Raw genomic sequence first — 25,808 nt, forward strand, 5'->3', positions numbered from 1 at the left:
ATGTGTAAGTCATGGGTGACTCAGATTAGTCCTCGTCAACTCATATTGGAAAAATGCAGATGTGTAGAAAACAAAAAAAAAATATCCCATACTGTAGAATCACATTTATAGGTCTACAGAAATCATGATATTTTAGAGAGAACACTGGAATTGAAGCCAGAAGAATTGTGTTCCAATCCATCTTTGGTATTTATGGAATGCTTAATTTTGGACAAATCACTTAGCATCCCTGTACCTTAGTTTGTCTTTGACAAAATGGATAGATAGATAGATAGATAGATAGATAGATAGATAGATAGATAGATAGATAGACAGATAAAGCAGCTAGATGAGCACTTATATAGCTAGTGTTGGGCCTCGAGTCAGAACAACTGCTTCTCCTAAGTTTCAATTTGGCCTCAAACACTTACTAGTCTATATGACCTTATTTATTTATTTAACTCTCTTGTCCTCAGTTTCCTCATTGGTAAAATGAGGTAGAGAAGGAAATGGCAAACCGCTCCATGATCTTTGCCAAGAAGCCTCTAATAGGGTCATAAAGATCCAGACACAACTGAAAAAACTGAACAACAGAGATAGATAGATATACACATACGTGGACTTATCCACATAGATACATGCACAATAATTTAAGTATATAAGCATGCATGTTTATTTTATGTGTGCATGAGTATATTATATGTATACCTGATGCAATTAATTCTATTTAAAATGTCATATAAAAAACAGAATGATATAAATAAAAAATGCTAGATCTAATACAATGTTATAATTTAATGATAACATCCAATTATAACATCCAGTCCAAGCACCAGAGTAGAGATTGATAAATTTGCATATCTCTCTTTCTATCTCTTTTTGAAGAAGTGAGGGAATATGAATTTAGACCTTACATACACTCTTAGACCAGATGGATGTGCCATTTAGGTTTTGCATGCTTATTGGATTTCTTTTTTTTTTGTTTATTTTTTAAAATTTATTTTTAGTTTTCAATATTCATTTCCCAAAGATTTTGAGTTACAGATTTTCTTCTCATTGCTCCTCTACCTCCACCCCAAGATATCAAGCATATTTAATGACCATTCCCCCAATATACCCTCTCTTATATCCCCCCGAGTCACCCCCTTAGGTTATTTTTAAAATTAATTTATTTTTAGTTTTCAACATTCATTTCCACAAAATTTATAGTTAGTAAGCAATTCAAAACAGGTTGCACATGTGTAGTTACCCATAATTTTTGTACATGTGTAGTTACCCATAATTGCTATATCATGAAAGACTAACTATATTTCCCTCTGTCCTGTCCTGTCACTTATTCTATTTTCTCCTTTGACCCTATCCCTTTTCAAAAATGTTTGCTTCTAGCTACTCTCTCCCTCTATCTGCACTGCCTTATACCATCCCCCTTCTTAACCCCTACCCCCTATTTTCCTGTAGGGTAAGGTACCCAATTGAGTGTGTATGTTATTTCCTCCTTAAGCCCAATTCAATGAGAATAATTTTGACCCACTCCCTTTAACCTGCCTTCTCTTCCCCTGCATTGCAACAATTTTCTCTTGCCTCTTTAATATGAGATAATTTACCCTAATCTAAATCTCCCTTTCTCCTTCTCCCAATAAATTCCTCTCATATCTTGTCCTTATCTTTTACATATCATCACTTCATATTTAACTCATCCTGTGCCCTCTATGTATTCATGAACATACATATGCACACAATCACATAGTTATTTATATACACATGTACCCTTCTATACATGCATATATATGTATGTATACATGTTTACATATATATTCCCTTCCATTATTCTCATACTGAGAAAAGGCTTATGATTTACAATTATCATTTTTCCATGTTGGAATGTAAATAATTCCACTTTAATAAGTTCCTTAAGATTTCTTTTTCCTGTTTACCTTCTCATGCTTTTTTTTCTTCTATTTGAAAGTCAAATTTTCTGTTCAGCCCTGGCTTTTTCATCAAGAATGCTTGAAAATCCTCTATTTCATTGAATGACCATATTTTCTCCTGAAGCTTTATACTCAGTTTTGCTGGTTAGGTGATTCTTGGTTTTAGTCCTGGCTCCTTTGACCTATGGAATATCATATTCCAAGGCCTTTGATCCATTAATGTAGAAGCTGCTAGATCTTGTGTTATTCTGATTGTGTTTACACAATACTCAAATTGTTTCTTCCTGAATGCTTGCTATATTTCCTCCTTGACCTGGGAAATCTGGAATTTGGCTATAGCATTCCTAGGAGTTTTCTTTTGGGGATTTTTTTCAAGAGGTGATTGGGGAATTCTTTCAAATTCTATTTTGCCCTGTGGTTCTAGAATATCAGGGAAATTTTGTCTGATAATTTCTTAAAAGATCATGTCTCGGTTCTTTTTTGGATCATGGCTTTCAGGTAGTCCAATAATTTTTAAATTATCTCTCCTGGATCTATTTTCCAGGTCAATGGTTTTTCCAAAGAGATACTTCATATTGCCTTCAATTTTTTTCATTTGTTTGAATTTATTTTATAAGTATCTTGATTTCTTATAAAGTAGTTTCCAGTTGCTCCAATCTAATTTTGAAGGATTTATTCTCTTCAGTTAATTTTCGAAATTCCTTTTACATCTGGCAAATTCGGCTTTTTAAGGGATTGTTTTTCCTCATTGCTTTTGGGCCTCTTTTCCATTTGAGTTAGTCTATTTTTAAGGTATAATTGTCTTCAGTCTATTTGGGGTCTCCTTTAGCAGTCTGTTGACTCACTTTTCATGATTTTATTGCATCATTCTCATTTCTCTTCCCAGTTTTTCCTCTACTTCTCTTACTTGATTTTCAAAATCCCTCTTGAGCTCCTCTATGGCAGGTAAGCAGTTCATATCTTTCTTGGAGGTTTTTCATGTAGGAATTATGACTTCACTGTCTTCCTCTTGCTCTATGCCTTATTTCTTTTTGTACCCCCAAAAAGATTCTATTGTCTGTTTATGCTTCCTGTGCTTTCTCATATTGCCAGCCAATTACTTGACCCTTGAGCTCTTTATCTTGGTAGAACTCAGCTTCCAGAATGGAGAGAGCTTTGTCCCAAATTCCTGGGGTTTTTGCAGCTGCCAGAGCTGTTAGAATGGTGCTGTCGCTATAGCCACAAAAAGCTCTGGCTCACTGGTGACACACCCCAGAACCACCACCCAAGTCCCCAATCCAGATGCAAGCAGGTATGCAAGCAAGAGCAATTATCCTCTGAATGGTTTCTTGATCCCCCTACAATCCTCAGACCAGGAGCTCCTGAGGCAGCCACAAGGCACAGCCTCCACTTCTCTGCTGCTTCCCGCTCCCAGGGCAGCAGATGGACCAAGCACTTCAGTCCCTCCCACCCCCGAAGTTCCAACATAGTTCCACACTGACCTTTTACTTTGTCATAGGCATTTATGTGTTGAGAAGCCTGGAATCTGCCACAGCTGCTGCGTAGGCACTCTCCTGAAATCTGCTCTGGCCACTGCTGGTTAGGGCTGCCACCAGGCTAGAACCACAAGGCTCCTGCGACACTGGGCATCGGCTCCCATTGTACTGTGATAGACCTTCCTATTTGCCTGCCAGCTATCTTCAGCAGGAGATTTGTTTCACTCGGTCACTTTGTTGGTTATGCAGCTCTCAAATTTATGTAGAGTCAATATTTTTACAGACATTTGAATTGCTTGAAGCCAGAGCCCACGCTAAGTTTATGCTTTTACTCTACCTTATTGGCTCCAGCCCCCACCCCCTTACTTTCTTGTAGGGCAAAATGGATTTCTATACTGCATTGCTTATATAACTGATTTCCTGGTTGCATCTAAAAATCATTTTTTTAAACAATAGTTTTCCAAACAGAGTTCCAGATTCTCTCCCTTCTCTCCTCCTCACCCACCCCCACTTACAAGACAAGCAATTTCATGTTGGTTATATATGTGTAGTTCAAAACATTTCCATAGTAGTCATACTAAGGGGGAAAGACCCTCGTGAGGCATTCATGTTGGATGAAAGGTCTCTATATTTGGGGAACCTTCAGTCAACTTAGAGAAAAAAGGAAGCAGGAGATGACAGACTTGTGGAAGAAAGATTTTAAGTTGCTTAATGTAGTCAGGTGCTAATAGGAAAGTTCTCATTTACGAAAATTAGAATAAGCCAGCTAATTAATGGCTTTTGATATCTCTAGCCAGAGAAAACACAGGAGTTCATCTTTTTTTATACCATAATCAGCTCAGAAGACTAGATGCTTTATCCCAGTAGCAGTAGAGAATTCCTGGAGCCTTTCCACTACTATATCCTTTGTGAATATGGTGATACTCATAATTTTGCAAGTTATTATTTTCCTAAAATTTTAGAAAGTCTAAATGAAACCATGGAATATTCTAGGACAGGAATTCTTAAAATAGGAACCACAGATCCCCAGGATATATATGGAATATCTATATTTATGTCATCTATATCTATATCTGTATCTATCTATATATCTCTGTCTCTCTTTCTATATCTATCTCTATCTATAGAGATAGAGATAGAGATATGAATAGAGTGGTAGAGATTGATAGATAGATATAGTTATATATATATATAGACATAAATAAATAGATATGGATAGATAGGTATAAAGAAATAGTAATAGATAGAAATAGAAATAGATAAATAGTTATCTATGCCTATCTATCTATCTATATCTATATCTATACAGAGAGAGAGAGAGAGAGAGAGAGAGAGAGAGAGAGAGAGAGAGAGATGTAGATATTCTATATGGGAATTTTCTAAATATCTAAATGAGAACTTTCCATTTTTACCTAACTAGTCTAAGCAACTTAAAATCTATATAGATCTATTCATATATGTTTATCTATAAATAGATATCTATATATTGTATATCTATGTATAAAATCTATGTGTATAAAGATAAATATCATTTGTTTATGTTTGTATATTTGCACACACTTACATACATATAAATATATGTATGTGTGTATATATACACATACATCTGTGTATATATATTCAAAGATATATGTCTATATTTGTGTGTATGTATATATGTATATACATATATATGTATGTAAGTCTATATATGTATATACATGTATTTGGTTTACTGAATATGAATGGGTAAAATACACACACATCCATGTATATTATAATTTTGCTAATATTTCAATGAACTTTAACATTTCTTTTAGTTGTAAATGTAGGCAACATTACATTATTCAGAGAAAACTTCATTTCCTTTTATTTCCATAGCCTATCACAGTGCCTGGCACATAGTAAATGCTGAATATATATTTGTTTGATTAATCAGATAATCAAAAACTCCAAGACTAGCAAAATAATTTTAAGAACCACTGTTTAGAGGACAACATAAATGAGTAACTGAAGGCCATTTGGCTCACAATTCTCATGTGAGAGTTTATGATAGATTGCTTGATCTTCTGCTTCAAAAGCTCATAATAAAGTTGGGCAAGTCCAGATTTGCAAATATTTTTTACTCCTTACCCCATAAGAACAACAGGGAGTTGATTACTATGCATTGACTATAGGTGCTGTGTCTCAATATGCTAACATCCTCTGCTGTATCCAAGTCCACAGTCACACAGGGTTGTGATGTTTGAATCTGTGGCTTGTGTCAGTAGTGATATTTCTAAAATATCACATTAGATAATCTTCAGGTCAAGGCAAATACATTTACTGAACCAGAAACACCCACGAAAGTACTGTACTAAGTATTACAAATACAAAATAAACCCCCAAAAAAGACAATCCTTCCCCTGGGGGTTAACATCCTAATGGGAAGAGACAACACATAAAAAAGGGCTAAATAGTATAACGGAGTACGGAAAGTATTGCCTAGACGGTGATAGTTTGGCTAAATGTAGAGAATGAGGGTGGATGCTCTTCTGCCCTTAGCCCAAAATGAAGGTTTTGAGAAGAATTCATCAATGGGAGGAGCCTGAAGTAGGGGAGGAGAAGTAGGTGTGGCATGGTGGCATTGTCCAAAGAATCAGGAGAGACTGGTATAGAGCCTTTTCCCAAAATGGAAATTCTGGGAAGAATCAGCAATGGGAAAATGACGCCACAAGAGGAATGAAATGAGGTAACTAAACAGCACCTAGGAAACTGATTTGTAAATAGTAGGTACTTAACACATTTTTTTTGTTTTGTTTTTGGATTGAATTACATTCTTCGGAATTTTAGTAGATGATAGTTTTATCTGATACAGTGTTTTATGTCGTACACCATTCCTACTTTCTTTTCCTCTCTGCTGCTTGATCCAAATTATCTTTGCATCAGAACTCTACAGAGGTACTCAAAAAGAATAAACCACTCATGTTGCATTTTTAGCTTTCTCTGACATACTTCTCTTAAATCGAATCAGTCTATTAATAGATAAAAAATCAGTCAATGTAGAAAAATAGTCAATCAATGCCATTTTTTCTCATGTATTGAAAAAGTAGGTTATTAGAGGCAAGTATGGGATTGACTTCAAAAATGTTACAATTTGAAAATGGGCACTCTATCTTATATGGTAAAGAAGGTAGCTAATCAGGTGGGAAGATACAGACTTTTGACAAAATATAGTTGGCTGAGTGTCAGAATAATAGTGGTGCTCACTGAGGCTCCACCAAGCTTGAGTCAATCATGCACGGTGCAGAGAGCAGTAAGAAGAGGCCATCAAAGACCTGACATAGTCATCAAGGATAATTTTGCCTGTTTTCATAGTACATCATACTTAGAAGTGAATACAAAAATCAACTGTCTTTTTTATACTGTATTACCATGGATGGGTCCATGGGAAGAATAGAAAAGAAAGTTATATTCAGAAATGAATAGGGAGAAGCTTTGGATATAGAGTGTTATTTTAACTGCTACATGAATCTCTCTTGACCAAAACCTAACGTCACCTTCTCTGCAGCTTAGAACTTTAGTGTTAGACAGATCACTAAGAGGTAAAGTGACTTGTCAAGTATCACACGGTATGTATCAGAGGTGGGACTTGAATACAGGTCTTCATAGCTCCAAATCCAAATCTATAACCACTTTTCATGTTACCAGTCAAAAATAAAGGTAATTTAAATAGCAGAATATAGATGTGTTTGTGTTTATAATACACATACATACATACATATGTATATATAAAACATGTATCTGTATGACTATATTTTTTGAAAATAAAATACTTTTTTGGTAATATGTTCCTTTGGTTATTAATATTTAAAAATTGCATATATTTTAAAATAAATTGCTAGAATACTATGGACAGGAAATTTGTAACATAATCTAGAAAAAATCCTGTTTAATTAGAAATTGTTGGTTACAAACATAGAAGAAGGATGGGATTAGAAATATTAACTATATCCAACAAAGTGTTTGCTATTACTGGTCCCCAGAAATAGCTAAATTATTTTAACTAAAACAAATAAACTAAATAGAGACAGAATAAGAGATAAAACATTTTTTAAGTCACCTAGTACAACATGTTTATGAACAGGAAGCCTCTCTATAACATGCTTAAACAATGACACTTTATCCTCTGATTGAAGATAAAGAATTAGGAAAGCAAATGCATCAAGATGCAATTAATCCCTTTTACAATAGTTCTATTAGGAATGTTGTTGTTTTCTTTTTAGAGTGTGTAAGCCCATTCTTGTACAATTAACCCAAACCATGATACAATGCTCCTACTCTGTCATCTAAAGCAATAATTTCACCATAATGCAACAGAAAAAAAAATCTAGTAATTTTTTTTTGCGTTTGTGTGTTCAATATTGAATGCAAAACAGATTTTGGTGAAAGGATGAGAGGAATTCTTTTTTAAAGTATTGGAGAATGCAATGAAAGATTTCCATGTAACGTACATCATATAACATAAAATTCAAATCAAACTCTTCCATGTATTCCTACAATGAAAGAATTGGTATAATCTCTTGGAATAATGTACACTTGAGATAGTAACAACTTCTAATACCAACTTACCTCATAAGAAAGTTGTGATTAAAGATTATAAAGTGCTATTTCAAAATATAATTTATATAGACATAATCAGACTCATTGTGCACATTCCTACAGACAATAGTGATCCATTTATTCATCCATTCAATCAATCATTTTAATCAGTCAGTACATAATTATTGAAACTTTTTTCATCAATAAATTGCATCACAGTATTCCTTCCCTGTTTTGTTATCTCTAGTATAAAAGAAATTTTTGACTAGCTTAATAGTTCTTTTGGCTATTTAGCCAATTTTGTAATGGCAGAAGATATGTTTTCATAATCACACACATAATCATATACCATTTTCTTTTTTTTTTTTTTTTTGGCTTTTTGGAGAAAAGTTGGGGTTAAGTGAATTGTCCAAAGTCACACAGCTAGTAAGTTTGTCAAGCATCTGAGGTCATATTTGAACTCAGGTCCTACTGACTCCAGGGCCGGTGCTCTATTCTCTGCTCTACCTAGCCTCCCCCTAATGGTCCATTTTCAATGTCAGGTTTAGTGGACATTAATCAGAAGGATGATTTGATTCAGAGGCAAGGTCAATAATTATGGTATTTGATTATATTCTACATCTCAACAAGTGAAATCATGGCAGGAAATAACAACTACTAAATTTTGAGATTTTTCCTTGGACAACTTTCTTTTAAATACAGTAGCTCCTATCAATTCCATACTTTGGCAGTATTACCAATAGGTTTACTTGGAGTTAAAACATAGACATTAGTCCCCTTTTTGGATATTTTGATAGATTTGTGTCTTTTTTTTTTTTGCTTTTTGGAGGGTAATTGGTGTTAAGCAACTTGCCCAAAGTCACACTGCTAGTTTTTGTGTTAAGTGCCTGAGGTCAGATTTGAACTCAGTTCCTCCTGACTCCAGGGCCAGTGTTCTATTCACTGTGCCACCTAGCCACCCCTAGATTTGTGTCTTATTGATGAGTAAAAAATGGGTACTCATTTTAAATCTATTACAATGTATGCATGTTTTCCCATCCTGTGTGTGTTTTTTTCATAATCCAATACTTTCATGAACAATTCAACCAATAAACTGGGACCTTCATTTAGATCTCTTGACATTCCATAGATACCTGTGAACTATACGTGCTTTTGCCTGCTTAGTCTTCATTATTTTACCTTCTAAGTACAATTGTCCCTTTTCAATCATCCATATAATTCAATGTAGATTTTTCAATTAGTTTAATTTTATAATTAATATAATTATAATATAATTATAATGTGCATTTCTTTTTTTTTTAAGCAATCGGGGTTAAGTAACTAGCTCAAGGTTACATGGCCAGTTATTTCTGGGTGTGGTGCTGAGTATCTGAGCCCGGATTTGATTCAGGTCATCCAGACACTGGAGCCAGTGCTTACTCACTGAGCCACCTGGCCTCCCCTAAGCAATTGGGGTTAAGTAACTTGCTCAAGGTTACACGGCCAGGTGTTTCTGGGTGGTTGCTAAGTGTCTGAGCCCGGGATTCAATCTCCAGCTCTTCTCAACACTGGAGCTGGTGTTCTTACTCGCTGTGCTACCTGGCCGCCCCCAAAATTCCACAGGATACACTTTTTTTTGCCTTTTGGAGGGCAATTGGGGTTAAGTAACTTGCCCAAGGTTACACGGCTATTTGTGTGTGTGTGTGTGTGTGTGTGTGTGTGTGTGTGTTAAGTGTCTGAGGCCAGAACCGAACTCTGGTCCTCCTGGCTCCAGGGCCAGTGCTCTATTTACTGTGCCACCTAGCCGCTCCTTATAATCATTTCTTAAATGACTGTACATCAACTACTGAATCAGCTATTAGGAATCACAATAAACCAAGAAAGCAACAATAACAACAAGCCCTGTTCTCATAACCTTCCCTTCCCTTGCCCTGCCCTGAAATATACAACAGGTATGCGAAAAGCACATATTTGTCAGGACCTGTACTTTCATTGGTTCATGGAATTTCAGGTGAGAAAATTCCCTCCATCAATGCATATGTATACCTATTCTAACATTTATAGTGAGAGAACTGACTGGGGGCACTAAAAAGTTAGGTGATTATTTTAAGATCACTTATCCCCTGGATCTCAGAAGTAGGATTTGAGCTATTTTTCTCTTAACTCCAAGATAAGCTTACTAGAGTCTATGCTCTACTGCTCTTGTATATACAAAATGCCTTCAAAGTAATTTCAAGAGGGATAGAGTAGTAAAAACAAGGCAAATCAGGAAAGACTACTTGTAGGAAGTTAGGTCTAAGTCAAGTCACATCAATAACTGTGTTTTTCCTAATAGAAAGTAGTACCTTAAGTGAAGTCACATCAAGAAACATTAAATAGCTACTATTTGCAGCATATGGTGTTAAGTTCTGGAGAAAGAAAAAAGTAAATACAAACAAAACGTTGTCTGTGCTCTCAAGGTGCTCAATATAGGATGGGTGAAAGGAGAGGGATAATGGTGAAACGTGATAAAAAAGGACATTGAAAAGATATGTGTGGAGGTGGAGCAAAGACGACAGAGAAAAACCAGGAAGCTGACAGAGTTCTCCCCAGTTTGACTGAGAAATAACTTTATATCAAGTTTGTAAATGAATTCTGGAGTGACAGAATACACAAAAAGAGGAATGAAATAATTTTTCAACTTAAGGTAACTTAGAACTTCAGGAAATCTCTGGTTCACTTGGGTAGAAGCGGAGTACAGTCCAGCATAGATGGTATCCTGGTAAGCCAGCAGGACATAGATCAGCAACCCAGGCCCCTCAGTCTGGTCTCATCAAGTCAGTAGTACAGCAGGCCTGTTGTGAGGCCTCTAGCCACAGTAAAGTCGGCAAATTGTCAGTCCTGAAACTTTGGCACAACAAGGGTGATTTGCCCAGAACATGTCAGCACAGCTGGCAAGTCTCCTAAACCCAGCACAGTAAACCAATGGCCAAGCCCCTAGCCCCAAATGCAAGAAAATTGGAACAGTGCCCCCTGTGCCGCAGGAGCAGACCTCTGCTTTAAAAGTCATGAAATAGACTAGAAGTGAGAAAGAAAAAAGCCATGACTAGGGGTGGGAAACCTGTGGCTTCAAGGCCACATGTGGCCCTCTAAATCCTCAAGTTCAGCCCTTTGAGAGAATTCAAATTTCACAGAACAAATCTTCTTAATAAAAGGATTTGTTCTGTCAAACTTGTACTCATTCAAAAAGTCACACCCAAGGACCTGGAAGGCCACATGCAGCCTCAAGCCTGCAGGTTTCCACCCCTGGCTCTGACCATGGAAAGCTACTATGATGACAGGAAAGATAAAAATACAAACTCAGAAGAGGACAACAGTGTCAACATACCTACATGCAAGGCCTCAGAGGGGACGATGGCTTTGTCTCAAGTCCAAAACCTTTTTTGGAAGAACTCCAAAAGTATTTTAAAAATCTAATAAAAGAGGTAGATAAAAAACTGGAAAAAGAAATGAAAATAGGTGAGAGAGTCAAGAGCCTGGAAAAAGAAGGGGAAAAAGTGATTGAAGAAAAAAATTCTTAAAAAGTAGAATTGGTCAAATGGAAAAGGAGGCAGAAAAGCTGGCTGAAGAAAATAATTCCTTAGAAATTGGAATCGGGCAAGTGGAAGCTAATGAGTCTAGGAGACATCAAGAATCAGTGAAACAAAATCAACATAATGATAAAAGAAGAAAATGTTGAATAACTTAAGTGGAAAAACCACTAACCTGGAAATAAGATTCAGGAGAGATAATTCAAGAATTATTGAACTACCTGGAAGCCATGATCAAAAAAAGAGCTTGGAAAGCATCTTTTGAGAAATTATCAAGGCAAACTTCCCTGATATCCTAGAAGGAGAAAGTAAAATAGTCATTGAAAGACTCCATCAATAAAGAAAGAGATACCAAAATGAAAACTGTAAGGAACCATAGTAGCCAAATTTCAGAATTGTCATATTAAGGAGAAGTGCAAGTGTCCAGAAAGAAACAATTCAAATATCAAGGAGTCACAGTCAGGATGACACAGGACTTATAGAACCTTCTATGTACAAGAATTGGAAGACTTAGAATGTGATATTTTGGAAGACAAAGGAGATGGATCACAACTAAGAATCAACTACCCAACAAAACTGACCATAATTTTTCAATGGAAAAGATGGACATTCGGTGAAATAGGGGACTTTCAAAATATCTTGAAGAAAAGACTGGATTCAACAGAAAATCAACAGAAAAATTAATCTTCAGATATAAGATTCAAGAGAGGAAAAAAAGGTAAACAGGAAAGAAAATGAACATGTTCATTTTATTCCATAAGTTTACACTGTTTACATCGATAAATGAGGAGGTGGTATTTGTAACTCTTAAGAATTGTATCTCTATGAGGGCATTTTGAATATATATAGAAACAGGGTATGCATATAAGTAAACTTTGATGTGATGATGTAAAAAAATGCCCATCAATTGGGGAATGGCAAAACAAATTTTGGTATATGCATGTAATGGAATACTATTGTGCTATAAGAAATGAGGAGCAGACAGACGTCATAATAACCTGGAGAGACTTATATAACCTGATGATTCTTCAGTACATTTTATGTTTTTTACCAAATTACTGACTCTATTTAATATTATTTTATGCCACTCTCATATATATTTTTCTTGTATCTATCTTACATTTTATTAAAACATGCTCTTTGACATCTTGCATTTTTTTTGACATCTTTGGTCTTTGGAATTATGACTAGGCTTTCTATTCATTCAGTGCTACAAGTGTCAATGCACTAGTGTTCCTTTTCACCCTGGGACAGTGACTTGGAAATGTGTATGGCCACTGAAATAGGGACTGCACATGGTGCCAGTAAAGTATGCCCTGAAATCTCCTATTTGTCTGATCCCATTATTTTTTTTATACTGAGTGTTCCTGAAGTTGTTGCCCAACTGAGGCAGCTGCCCCCAAGGTCCAACTGTTGCTGCCTGTGTTGTGTTCTCAGGGACTATAAGCAAACACACTTTTCCTGTTGACTTAAGTTGTCTTGATCTGAAAATTTGTTTCATCTAACCTTTTTTTTGGTTCTGCTGCTCTAAAGTACAATTTGGAGCATTATTCTATAATTATTTGGAGGGGAATTTGGGAGAGTTTAAAGGAGTTTTTATTACTCTGTCGTCTTGGTTCTACCCACCCTATTAGACATCTTAAAGTGGTTATGCTATAGACAATTTAAACTTAACCTTTTCCAGATTTAATTAATCATAATTTCCCCTAAACCTTTCCCCCACTCCAAGCATCCTTGTTATATTAGAAGGCACCACCATTTCCCTTTACCCCTACCTTAGCAACCTAGATGTCAACTCCTTACTATCTCTCATGCCTTCCCCTACTTCTAATTTATTTCAAAGTCCTATTAATTTTAGCTTTGTAGCATTTCTAAAGTATGCCTCATTCTCTCCTATGTCCCTGTTATCACTCTGGTGCAGGCCATCATTAACTCATTACAACCCTAACCTGTCTCTGATCTTCCTGACTGGCATCATTGGCTATTGCACATATCCGACTTGTTGATCGATAGACATATTAAACTCAACCTTTCAGTAAATGAATTCATCATTTTTCCACAAAAGACTTCCCTCTTTCTTTATTTACTATTACTCTTAAAGGTACTACCACTCATTCTATATCAAAGTCATGTTAATTTAAAATCTGTAACACCTCTTAAATCTGTCCCTTTTTCTCCTCTGACACTGTCTCCACCCTGGCGCAGGCCCACATCACCTCACACCTGGACTATAGAAATAACTTGCTGCTGGGTCTGCCTGTTCAAAATCTCTCCCCATTCCAATTTATCTTGAGCTCACCTGTCAAATTGATATTTTTAATTACAGCTCTGAACATATAGCTGAGAGCTACCTCTTCTCCCTATCCTCATTTTATCATATCACTCAAATGCCTTCTCCTTTTATTTTCTCCTCCACCTGTGTCTCACATGAAAATGTTTATTTTTGTCAATGTAAATCCCCAAGCTTCTTATAATTTACTCATCGTTCACCACATTCTACAATCATGTGACTCCAACCTCTTTTTATTATATATATATATATATACATATACATATATATATATATATATATATATATATACACACAATTTTATGACTCTGTAACTTTGCACTGGCTATAGCCCATACTTGAAATACTTTTCTTCCCCTTTCATACCTCATGGATTCCCTGGCTTCCTTCATGTTCCAGATAAAATCACACCTTCTACAAGAAGTCAAGAAGATGTACCTAATCTTTCTTAATTCTAGTTCCTTCCCCATCTTGATTACCACTATATTACCTTGTAGATAGTTTATAGGTATGTAGTTGTATTCAAGTTTTCATCCTATTAGCCTGTGAGTTCTTTGAGTATAGGAAATATTTCTTTCCTTTATTGTATTCCCCGAACCTTAGCACAGTTTCTAGAAAAGAATACATTGCTTGTTGATTTGATTTGCTGTGAACTTCACATAACTAAATTTGACTCTGAATAATGAGATAAAGTCATTTACAAGAAAAAAGTGACCACTACCATCACAACAACAATAAAAAGAACAGCAGCAAACTAATGGTATTTATCTCTACTCTGGAAGCCTAATTTGTGGTTCTGGATTCTTCAAAATGAAGTAAAGTTGTAATGTGCATTTCCTGAAGGAGATTTAACAGTGTAAAATTACAAAGAGGTAAAAAAAAAACATACCTTTTGAAGTTTTCTGATACTACCTATTATTGCTTTGATGTAGCTATGACTATAAGGAAAACATTTTGAAAAATATGCAGGCTGTTGTTTGAAGTGCATAAAAAGACTTTGTTCAATTTTTTAGACTTTAAACAAAGAAATGAGATAATTACTTGGTGCTTTTCAATTTTTTTTTAAGCAATTGGGGTTAAGTAACTTGCTCAAAGTTACACGGCTAGGTGTTTCTGGGTGGGTGTTAAGTATCTGAGCCCGGATTTCATCCCAGGTTATCCCAAATCTGGGGCCGGTGCTCTTACTTGCTGTGCCACCTTGCTGCCCCTAAGCAATTGGGGTTAAGTAACTCACTCAAGGTTACACAGCCAGGTGTTTTTGGGTGGGTGCTAAGTGTCTGAGCCCGAATTTGATCCCAGGTCATCCCGACTCTGGGGCCAGTGCTCTTACTCACTGTGCTACCTGGCCGCCCTGGTGCTTTTCACTTTCAATGTGCTTTACAAACTTCAATTCATTCACTATGCCTATGTTTGAGTCACTTACTCTTTTATCTTTATTTTAAATGTCTAATCAGGCATTTATAGTTCGATTCTTGAAAGGACAATGATAGTATTGAGTGACTTTTTTTAAATTAATCATTGTTTTCCATTGTTTTAAGCAAAACAGATGCTTTATTTTCCTTTTTTTATCCACTAGAAGGCTCCCAACAATGACTTACAGTGAGCATGGCCATATTCCTCTTAATTGAAACAAAAAGCATGCAAATGAACTGATGAGTATTTAGAATTATTCCAGTTTGATCCATTTAATTTAAAAAGGAGAATAATGAAATTTTAAAAAGTGAGGCGCCTTGAACATGGTCACATAGATAGCTAAATGTCAGTCAGAAAATGAACCCAGATGCTTTGACTCCAAATCCTTTGCTTCTTGCATAATGCTATTATTTCCCCTCCCCTTTTGTTCTCACGATTGTTTCTCTGCATACAAATTTGTTCAATGGTGCAATGAAGTAATTTAAAAGAAAACTGATATTGATGATTCCAAAGTAAATCAGAAAAAAGTTCTTTAAATTGTTTGAATTATGTAGCTCTTTTTTGAACAAGCAAGTTTGTATTTATTCAAAACAATTTGTTTGTGGACACAGCCAAACCCTTCTGATGACCAGTGAAGTTAAACATTTTCACCATATATTTTGGTTTCAATTATTTTCAGGAAATATTTTTAAAGGTTACTGACACTACTGTTTCCCTTTTCCACCATATTAGAATAACTTGAGAAGAGGGAGTGCACTTCAAACATGAGGAACAAAAATGAAAAAGTGTGGACTTGTTGGATTGAATTATGTATGACACATTTTATTAATACAAATTTCCTGAACTTGATAAAAAAAGATATCCTCTAGTGTTATCCTACCACTAATTTAAAATTCCCAAACAAAAAATGGATGTCAAAAAAAGATTTTTAAAGGGTGTACATGGAAAACTATTTGAACATCCTAATGTAAAACCTAAGATACAGTAAATCTAAATCAGTTTTATCTTTTGAAGTTTTCCATGTGTTACTATAATGGATGATATGCTCTTTGCATTGAGCTCACAAATGCCATATTGCCTCCTTTTTGACACACATAACAACTCAAAAGAAATGGAGTTAGTAATCCATTCAATGGAGCAGCTGCATGACAGAGTGGATAGAGTACCAGTCCCACCAGTCAGTATGAATCACCTTTGCAAGGTCATATATGGCCTCAGACACTTATTAGCTGTTTGACTCTAGAAAAGTCACTTAACCCTTTTGCCTCAGTTTCCTCTTTTGTAAAATTATCTGGAGAAGAAAAGAGCAAAGCACTCCAGTATCTCTGCCATGAAAACCCCAAATGGGATAAAAAAGAGATAGAGATGTACTCACACACACACATACACACACATAAAAACCCTGAAATTTGTTCTAGGGAAAATATATATACAGAAGAAGAATTTATTATCAAAAGCATAAAGGGCAAGTGCATAGACAGTCCTTTAATCATTTCATTAAAACATATATCCTAGACATTTCAACTAGACAGCCATCTGATCTAGGAATTTAATAAAATTAACCAATCAGTAAGCATTTATTCAGTATGTACTATGTATAAAACATAGGTGACACACTTAAAAATAGTAAGCTGAATACTTCTCATTTATTTATTTTTATATTACATGCTGCTTTCAATTATTACCGGTGTCTTCCTATGACCAGTGACAATTGTTGCATCATTATATTATAAAGTCAAAGTTGGGTGGAGCTTTAGAGGGCAGTAATTTTTTCTACAGATATGCAAAGTAAGTCATAGAGAGGTTAAATGATTTCTATAGAGCTGTACAATTAGTAAATATCTGAAGCAGGTTTCAAATGCACATCTTCCTGACTCCATGTCTGTTTTTTCATGCTCTTACAGGCACTTGAGTTCACATATCCTATAAAACAAAAGCAGAAAACCATTTGGAGTCTTCTTGGTATCATATGAGATGCTGAACCACTAATGTGATTGTTAAAATATTTTCAACATTTTTTTGTCTGTTATGATGGATGACTGTGAATTGTGAAATACCTAGACTTCTGAGGGAAAAGTTTTTCAGACAACCCAAAGGGTAATAGAATATATGTAGAGATATGCATGCATACATACATAGGTGTTTGTATACACATATGCATGCAGACATATGTATATATTTATATGTATAGGGAAAATGGTAGCATATTAACAAAAACTACTTATACCTAAAAATTATGGTACAAAATATAACATCAGGGCACATGTTACCAGGGAAAGTGAGGTGTCACCACCAAAATTCAGGCACTTAACACAACTTACATGGACTATTATAATAGTGTTTTAAGTCATCTATCAACCTACAATCTCTTATCTCTTCAACCCATCCTGCACTCAGCTGCCAAAACATCACCAAAAAGGACATCTGATAATATCATTTCTGTCATCAGAACTCATCAGTTTCTCCTTAAGACATCTCAGATGAAACGAAAAATCCTTAACCTGTTATTTAAGATCCTCTGCTATCTGGCTCCAACCTGTTTAATTTCACAGTACTCTATACCTTTAAATCTCAGTGAAACTGGGCTACTAGCTTGCTCTCAAACTTGAAATTCCATTTCCCAATTTTGTTTTTAATATCCCCTGTGCATGAGATTTATTTCTTCTCAAATACCCCTATTAGAATCCTTTTTTTTCTTTCAAGTTCTGTCAAGTCATCTCCAATAACAGTAATGATAGTAATAGTAATAACATGTAGATACTACTTCAAACTTTGTGAATAACACTAAATTTATCACATTTGATCTTCACAGAAATCTTATGAGGTAGGTAATAGAGATATCATTTATTTTATATACCAAGGGTGAACAAATGGTCAGGATCAAATTTGGCCTGCATGTAACCTGACTTGGAAGATGGATTTTTTTTAATATAATTTTGTTTTAAAAAGTAAAAAACAAACAAACAACAAAATAAAAACAACCTCACAAGGATTTCTGCATTTCCCTTGCAACCCTTAACTAATGGTTTCCTGCTATAGATCATACAATTGAGATCCATAGAATGTCAGCAACTTGCATGTGGTTACACAAATTGGAGGTGTCCAAAGGAGAATTTGAACTGATGCTTTTTAGTAAAACATTCTTCAATTAATGGAATTATCTTCATATTGAGTTCTTGTGGTTTATCTAAATCCCAGTAGAATGAAAACTCCTTGTAGACAGGGATTTTTTCCCATTACAATTAATCTACACAGTGCCTTAAAAATGGTATAATCTAACATACATTTCTAAAATTGTTTTGGATTTTTGGATCTTCTATTTGAATTTTGAAAAAATATATTTTCAATGCAAATTTATGAAATTATATAAATTCAAATCTGGCAAATATTTAATCTATGTAATAAACATAGTAAATCAAAAATATTGAAATTCTGTGTCCAGGGATAGGTCTCTCTTTAATGCTTTTAAAGACTTCACTTTGAGTTAACAGTTATGCCTTGTTCCTATAATATATGACATTTTTATTGCATTGAGCTCACAAATGCATATGAAATTATGATTCAACAAATTGCAAATATATTAACTACTCTTTCATTCAATAGCTCACCAATTTAATTAAGAGATGACTCAAATTGAATTGTATTCTTATTGGAGTTAGGAAGATATGGAGTCAGGGAGATTGGATGCAGGGAGATATATCATCTCAGTCACTGACTAGCTTTTTGATCATAGACAAGATATGGACTTTTTGAAGATTCAGTTCCCTCGTTTGTAAAATGGAAATAGTAATACCAATATCTTACAGGGTTGTTATAAATATCAAATGTTATGAATATCAATTACATGTAAATCACTTTACACTCTCAAATAACTATAGATATGCCATCTGTTTTTTTTTGTTTGAAACAAATGCCTCAACTACCTTGCATAAATCTAGTTATTAGATGTTTCTGTACTTATGCTAATATTTCTATTTACTATAGAAAGTTATGTGGCATAATTATAAAATGGTAAGAGAAATAATGAGTATGCTCAATTTGCCTAACATGGGACACATTGTGTCCCTGTCCATGTTGATGTGGTAATCTGCTTTCATTGGCTACCTGTGCCTTTAAAACTTGTGATGTCAAGTTGGTCACTCTATTTCCTCCATACTTTTGGTAGTGTTCCCAGTTATTGCATCCATTTTAGATGTAATGAATTGAAGATCTCTTGCTCTGCTAACTTCACTTTCTCCTTCACTCAGGGCAAGATTTTCGTCTCTACTACTAGGAAGAAGAGAGTCACAAATCAATAGATCTTGAGACAAGAGATTATTTGTCTATTTATCAGTCTGTCTGTCTATCTAAACAGATATCAATCTAAAATATATCTACATATCTTATTTCCTCTCTGTATGTATATAAATTGATAGATGATATGTATATATGTATGTATGTATCTAGTATGTATATATAGCTAGCTATAGATGTATCCAATAGATAGGTAGGTAGATACATATAGAAATAGTTAAATTTTTCTGGATTAAATGACTTACATTCATTCAGGGTAGGGAGAGAGGCTTTTCCCTGCTTGTTCAATATTTGAACTCCCTTCTTCACTCTGCCATTTATTACCAGAGAATTTCTGAGTTCGGAGAGACTCGGTGAAACTCATTCATAAATAGTAAGTCTCTCTATAGCACAAGTCATCAGTTGTCATCCAGAATTTGTTTTATGACATCCAGTGAAGGACAACATACTATATCCAGAAATCATCTGTTCTATTTTGAAGTAGCACTGTTGGAAGTTTTGTTTCCCTGTAAATAATACATAAATTTGAAGTTATACAATGCTCATCCATTTGCTAAATCTCTATTTGTAAAGCACCATGTTCCTTTCTTTTTGCTTTGTTTCCATGTGTTTGCTTGTATATATTGTGTGTCAACTCCACTTCTTCCATCTACTTATATGCATATTTAAAATGTAATTTAGACAATGAGGTCTCTGAGCATCTATATTAGACTCTTCAGGCTGTTCTTCCTGTTTGTCCTTATTGCAGCTATTTGTGTTTCTGTTATCAGACTCTCATTTTCAAGTACCAGTCACTCTTCTGACTTGCCTGCTAAAATTTTTACCACAAGTACCTACATGCATTTCTCTCAACTATTAAAAATCAGCTCTTCTAAAAATCAAGTGGGTCAGATTAGTATCAACTCTTTTCTCCTTAGGTATTATCAACTATAATGCACAATGACCATTTTCTACCAAAATTTCCAATGTTTCTTTTTCTACAACTAAGACTAGCTTATCGGCCCATATCAAATCCAGAATAATAACTCTCTCAATTGCTTCCTCAAGTTTACTGAGATAACAAGTACCAGGTGTTTGAAAACAGAGAACTTCAATTCAAATACTGATTCTCTTCTCCTACTTAATTTTTTTCAGAAGTTCCTGGGTAATCATACCTGCCTTTCTCTCCCAGCTCGGTTTCTGAATTTATGGACTTTGAAACCAGGCTTTCCCTATTTCTGAATCATCTTAGGATTTTCTCTAGAGTCTGGAGCATCCTCACCCTGAGATAATTTACTATTCCTATGGTCTGTCCACCCAGAAATATGTCTTCACAAAGTCCGCCCCCTTCTTCCATTGGCGAATTCCTTCTTGAGCCTCTCTATTGTGAAGGGGTTACCCTGCTTCCTTCACCCTCTGACCCTGTGTCTGACATTTTAGACATCAAAACCAGGTGTCTATATCAGGTACCTTACTACTCCTCTAATCCCTTTTGAGTAACTTTTAATATTTCTTCCTTTATAAAAGGGTAAGCCTTTTTTTTTTTAATGACTTGGACCATTTCTTTTTCCTTGTATCTATGTCCCAATCTCTTAACATGGTATCTGGAACATTATACTTATTAAATGTGTTTCCTTCCTTTCTTCCTTTTTATTAGCTCTATTATCTTGGACATGGTAGCAACCTCTTGAGTCATAGTTTCATCATCTATACAATGAGATTTTGGACAAGATTAACTGAAAGACCCAATCCTATCTTTCAATCCATGATCTTAGTTATTTTTGGAGAAATAAATTAATAAAGACAAAAATAAATGTATAAGATACTCTTATTTAAGCAGAATAAATGAATGAAATATGTAGAAATGCTATATATACTCCATGACAATCTTATTTGGATTTCATGATAGTTTTGGATTTATTCTTCAGTGGGACATTCATTTTCTGTTTCGTTCATTCACTCTGCATATACTCTCATGGGAATGTTGCTTTTATTTCAGCCTCCATTCACTTTCCAAGTGATTTCCATGACTCATGATTTAATGCAAGTGTTCTTAATCTTTTGGGGGGGATTTAAAACCCTTTGATACTTTGACTTTGGAGTCCTTCTAAGAATCATATATAATTATACACATACAATAAATTGTGTATATCAGTGTGCATGCTACATGTATATGTGTGTATATTATATATCATGTGTCACTAAATATATATTCCATGTATATACACTAGATTGTGATATACATGTATATGTGTATGTGCATGTATATACACAGAAATACATTCAATTACAAAGGAAACAATGAATATACTGAAATACAGTTGTCAAAATCTTAACATAAAAATTAATGGAACTAGACAACTGACAAGGAGTCAATGCTAGATTTGGATTCAGAGGACATGGATTTGGTTCTCATCTATGAAACCTGTCACTTATGCAACATTAGACAAGTCACTTCAATCTTGTCACAATTCCACATTTGTAAAACAAATGTTCTCTAATATCCCTTCCAACTTTATATGTAGGAGCTAATTCTTCTTCTATATCATCTATAGATGTTTTTGTACATGTATATGTTTCATTACATGACTTTTTTCTGAAATAATTTTCATCTAATTGCTTATTTTGAAGAAATAAGGTTTAAAATAATGTATTAATGATCATAATCAACATCATTTTTGCTCTTGCTATAATTATTATTTCTCATTCTGTCAGTTTTTAATTGACAATAAAAAAGAAACAAAGGTATTATGTAATTACCATCAAAATGCAAACCCTTTCATGACTTTAGTCCTAGCATAAATCCTATTTAAAAAATTGCAGTGAGGCCTAGGAGGTGAATTTTATTTCATGATTTGTTTCCTTATTATCTCTAAATACCCACATTTTAAGGAAACATTGGTTGCTGTAGTGGAAACCACAGACAAGTTTGGAGATAGTGAGAATTTTACCATATGATTAAAGATAAAATAGAAGATTATAACTGGTCATGGGCTGACAATAAATCTAGTTTAAGGGACAGCAGCTTTCAGACTTACATAGCAATAATGCAAAGGCACAACATTTTTGAGGGAACACTGATAAAAGAGAATGGGAATCTCTTAAAAATAAACTTCTCTTTAAAAATTAATTAATTTATTTTTAGTTTGCAACATTCACTTCCATAAGATGATGTTTCAAATTTCCTCTACCTCCCTCTCTTCCCCCTTCCCAAGATGGCATGTGATCTGATAGAGGTTCTGCTTAAGCATTAATATTAAACTCATTCTCCCATTAATCATCATGCAAAAAGAATTAGAACTAATGGAAGGAACCAGGAGAAAGAAGAAACAAAATAACAAAGAAAATACTAGTAAATAGGCTGTTTCCATCTGCATTCCGATTCCAAAATTCTTTTGCTGGATGTGGATAAAACTTTTGATCATGGGTTTTTTAGAATTGTCTTAGACCCTTGTATTGCTGAGAAGAGTTAAGTCTATCAACATCAGTCATCACATAATAAGAATAAACTTCTGAAGACAAAGCAGAATCAGCTTCTCTCTTTGATAGAATGTTTCTTCTCTTGTATCAAAATAACATTTGTATTTAATATGTTTATAATTCTTAACTTCTTTTGCCTCAGTTTCATTGTCTGTAGATTGAGACTTGGACTGGATGACCTCTGAGGTTCCTTAAATCTAAAATCAATGATTTTATGTCAAAGACAATTAGATATATGTAATTGCTGCCATATTGGAAAAGGAATATAGGAGGATATTAACATAATTCTGATCTCCCTGAACTCCAATCAAAAAGATTCTCAAGGTTCCTATATAATTAAGGTTTTACTTCAGCCTTCCCAAGCTGAAGGAGCAATGGTTAGTCAAATGAAGTAATGACAAATAATGTATTCCTTTCAATGGACATGAGTTTTCAAAATGTCCTTCCAAATAGTATTATTAAAAACTTCTTAACAATCAAAATACCCCTTCCTATGCATGTGTATATTTGACTAAAATATTCACAGTTCATTGAAAAAAAAAAGCAAGCATCTGAATATTGTTGCCAAAGAATTAAATTGGATTGATTACAACTGACTTCATGTTTTGGCATGGTTTCTGCACAACTTCCCAGAGTGGAAAGGACAATAAGGAGTTGGTTGACATCATCTAGATCAACCTCCTCATTCTATAAAGAAGAAACTTCCTTAAAAGAAAGTGAATTAGCTAAGTTCACACCAGCTCAGGGAAATAGCTGGGAAAGAAACATAAATCCTCATGATTTTTACTAAAATATCCATCAGTTTCCTTTAATTTCAGGTGTCTTTAAAATTTTGGGGGTGATGATAGCAGCTTTGGAAATTTAATGGAAACTAAAGATAACTTCTCAGAGTAATGGTTTTAAATGAATAAGCTATAAAAATAGAATTATAAAGAAAATAAGATATATTGAAAAAAGTTTTCAAAACAAAGAAAGGAAGGTCAAATAGACTCCAGGTTAAGAACTCTTGCATAAGATAAAAATACACAATGCTAAACTCTGTAATTCAAAGCCCTTGACAATGTGGATTCCTATGGGCTTCTGTTATTTCACATTTTTGTCTTTAAACAAAATCCATTCCAATCTAACTAGACTGCTCACTCTTTTTTAATCCTCTTTTCCCCAATTACATAGTAAAATAATGTTTTAACATCTTTTAGAGTTTTGAGTCCCAAATTGTATCCCTCCCTTTGTACCCTCATCCCTCTCTGAGATAGAAATGTATCTGATATAGTTTATACATTTTTCCATTATGTAAAAATGTTTCCATATTAGACATTTTGTTCAAGAAGACAAAGAAAGAAGAGAGAGAGAGCTGTTACTGTGTACAATGTTCTAATGTTCTCCTGCCTATGCTTACTTCACTTTGCATCAGTTCATGTAAGTCATTCCAGACTTTTCTGGAATCATCCTACTTGTCATTTTAAATAGAATAATTATATTCCATCACAATAATTAGATCCCTAATTCTTACTCATATATAATATTCTGTACCTTGACTCTATGATTTTGTATGAATCTCTCTGCCCTCTGTTCCCACACATATAATTTCTTTCCCCCAATTAGTAGCATTTTATTTTCCAATTACATGTAAATATAATTTTCAATATTGATTTTTATAAGATTTTCAGTTCATAAATTGTCTCCCTCCTATAATTCCCTTCCCAGTCCACAAGAGAGCAAATAAGCTTATATAGATTATACATGTGTAATCATGGCAAACATATTTTCACATTAGTCATGTTATGAAAGAAGAATCAGAATGAAAGGAAAAATCCACAAGAAAGAAAACAAACAAGCAAGTAATCCAAAAAAATAGCATGTTTTGATCTTCATTCAGATTTCATAGCTCCTTGTTTTGAGGGGCATAATTTTTCCCATCATGAGTCTTTGAAAGTGTCTTGGATCATTGTATTGCTAAGAAGAGCGAAGTCTGCTTTAGTTCATCATCACACAATATTGCTGTTACTGTGGAGAGTGTTCTTCTGGTTCTGTTAATTTCACTGATGTTCATGTAAGTGTTTACAGTTTTGTTTCTTTTTTGAAATCTGCCTGCTCATCTTTTCTTGGGGCACAAGAGTATTTATTACATTCATATACTACAATGTATGAAAATTTTTATAACATTTCTTTTTGCAGGGTCAAAGATCTGGAAATTGAGGAAATTGGCCATCAATTGGAGAATGATTGAGCTAGTTATGGTATATGAATACAATGGAATGTTATTGTGCTAACAGAAATCAGGAGCAGGCAGATTTCTGAAAAACCTGGAGAAGATTTACATGAACTTATGCTGAGTGAAGTGAGCAGAACTAGGAGAACATTGTACACAGTAATAGCACTGTGTCTATGATATATTTAGTTCTTTTTAACAATACAGTGATCCAAGACAATCACAAAATTCTCACGATGGGAAATGTTATCCACATCCAGAGAAAGAACTATGAATTTTTAATGCAGATCAAAGTAAATTATTTTCACTATTTGTTTATTTTTCATTTTTCTTTCTTGTGGTTTTCACCTTTTGTTCTTATTCTTCTTTCACAACATGGCTAATATGAAAATATGTTTAACATGATTGTGCATATATAACATATATCAAATTTTGTGCTGTCTAGGGGAGAGGAAAAGGGAGGCAGGGAGGGAGACAATGTAGAAGTCAATTCTTACAAAAAAGAATGCTGAAAACTATCTTTACATGAAATTGGAAAAAAAAACAAGATATTATTTACCAAAAATATTAAATTCAAAGAACTAATAATTTTAGCAAAAGAGCAGGACAAAAAGTAAATCCCCATAAATCATCAGCATTCCTACATGTCAC

The sequence above is a fragment of the Petaurus breviceps genome, unplaced genomic scaffold (genome assembly GCF_028583685.1).
Source record: "Petaurus breviceps papuanus isolate PSGF00001 unplaced genomic scaffold, PetGlider_PUasm1.0 173, whole genome shotgun sequence".
In the NCBI taxonomy this organism is placed as follows: Eukaryota; Metazoa; Chordata; class Mammalia; order Diprotodontia; family Petauridae; genus Petaurus; species Petaurus breviceps.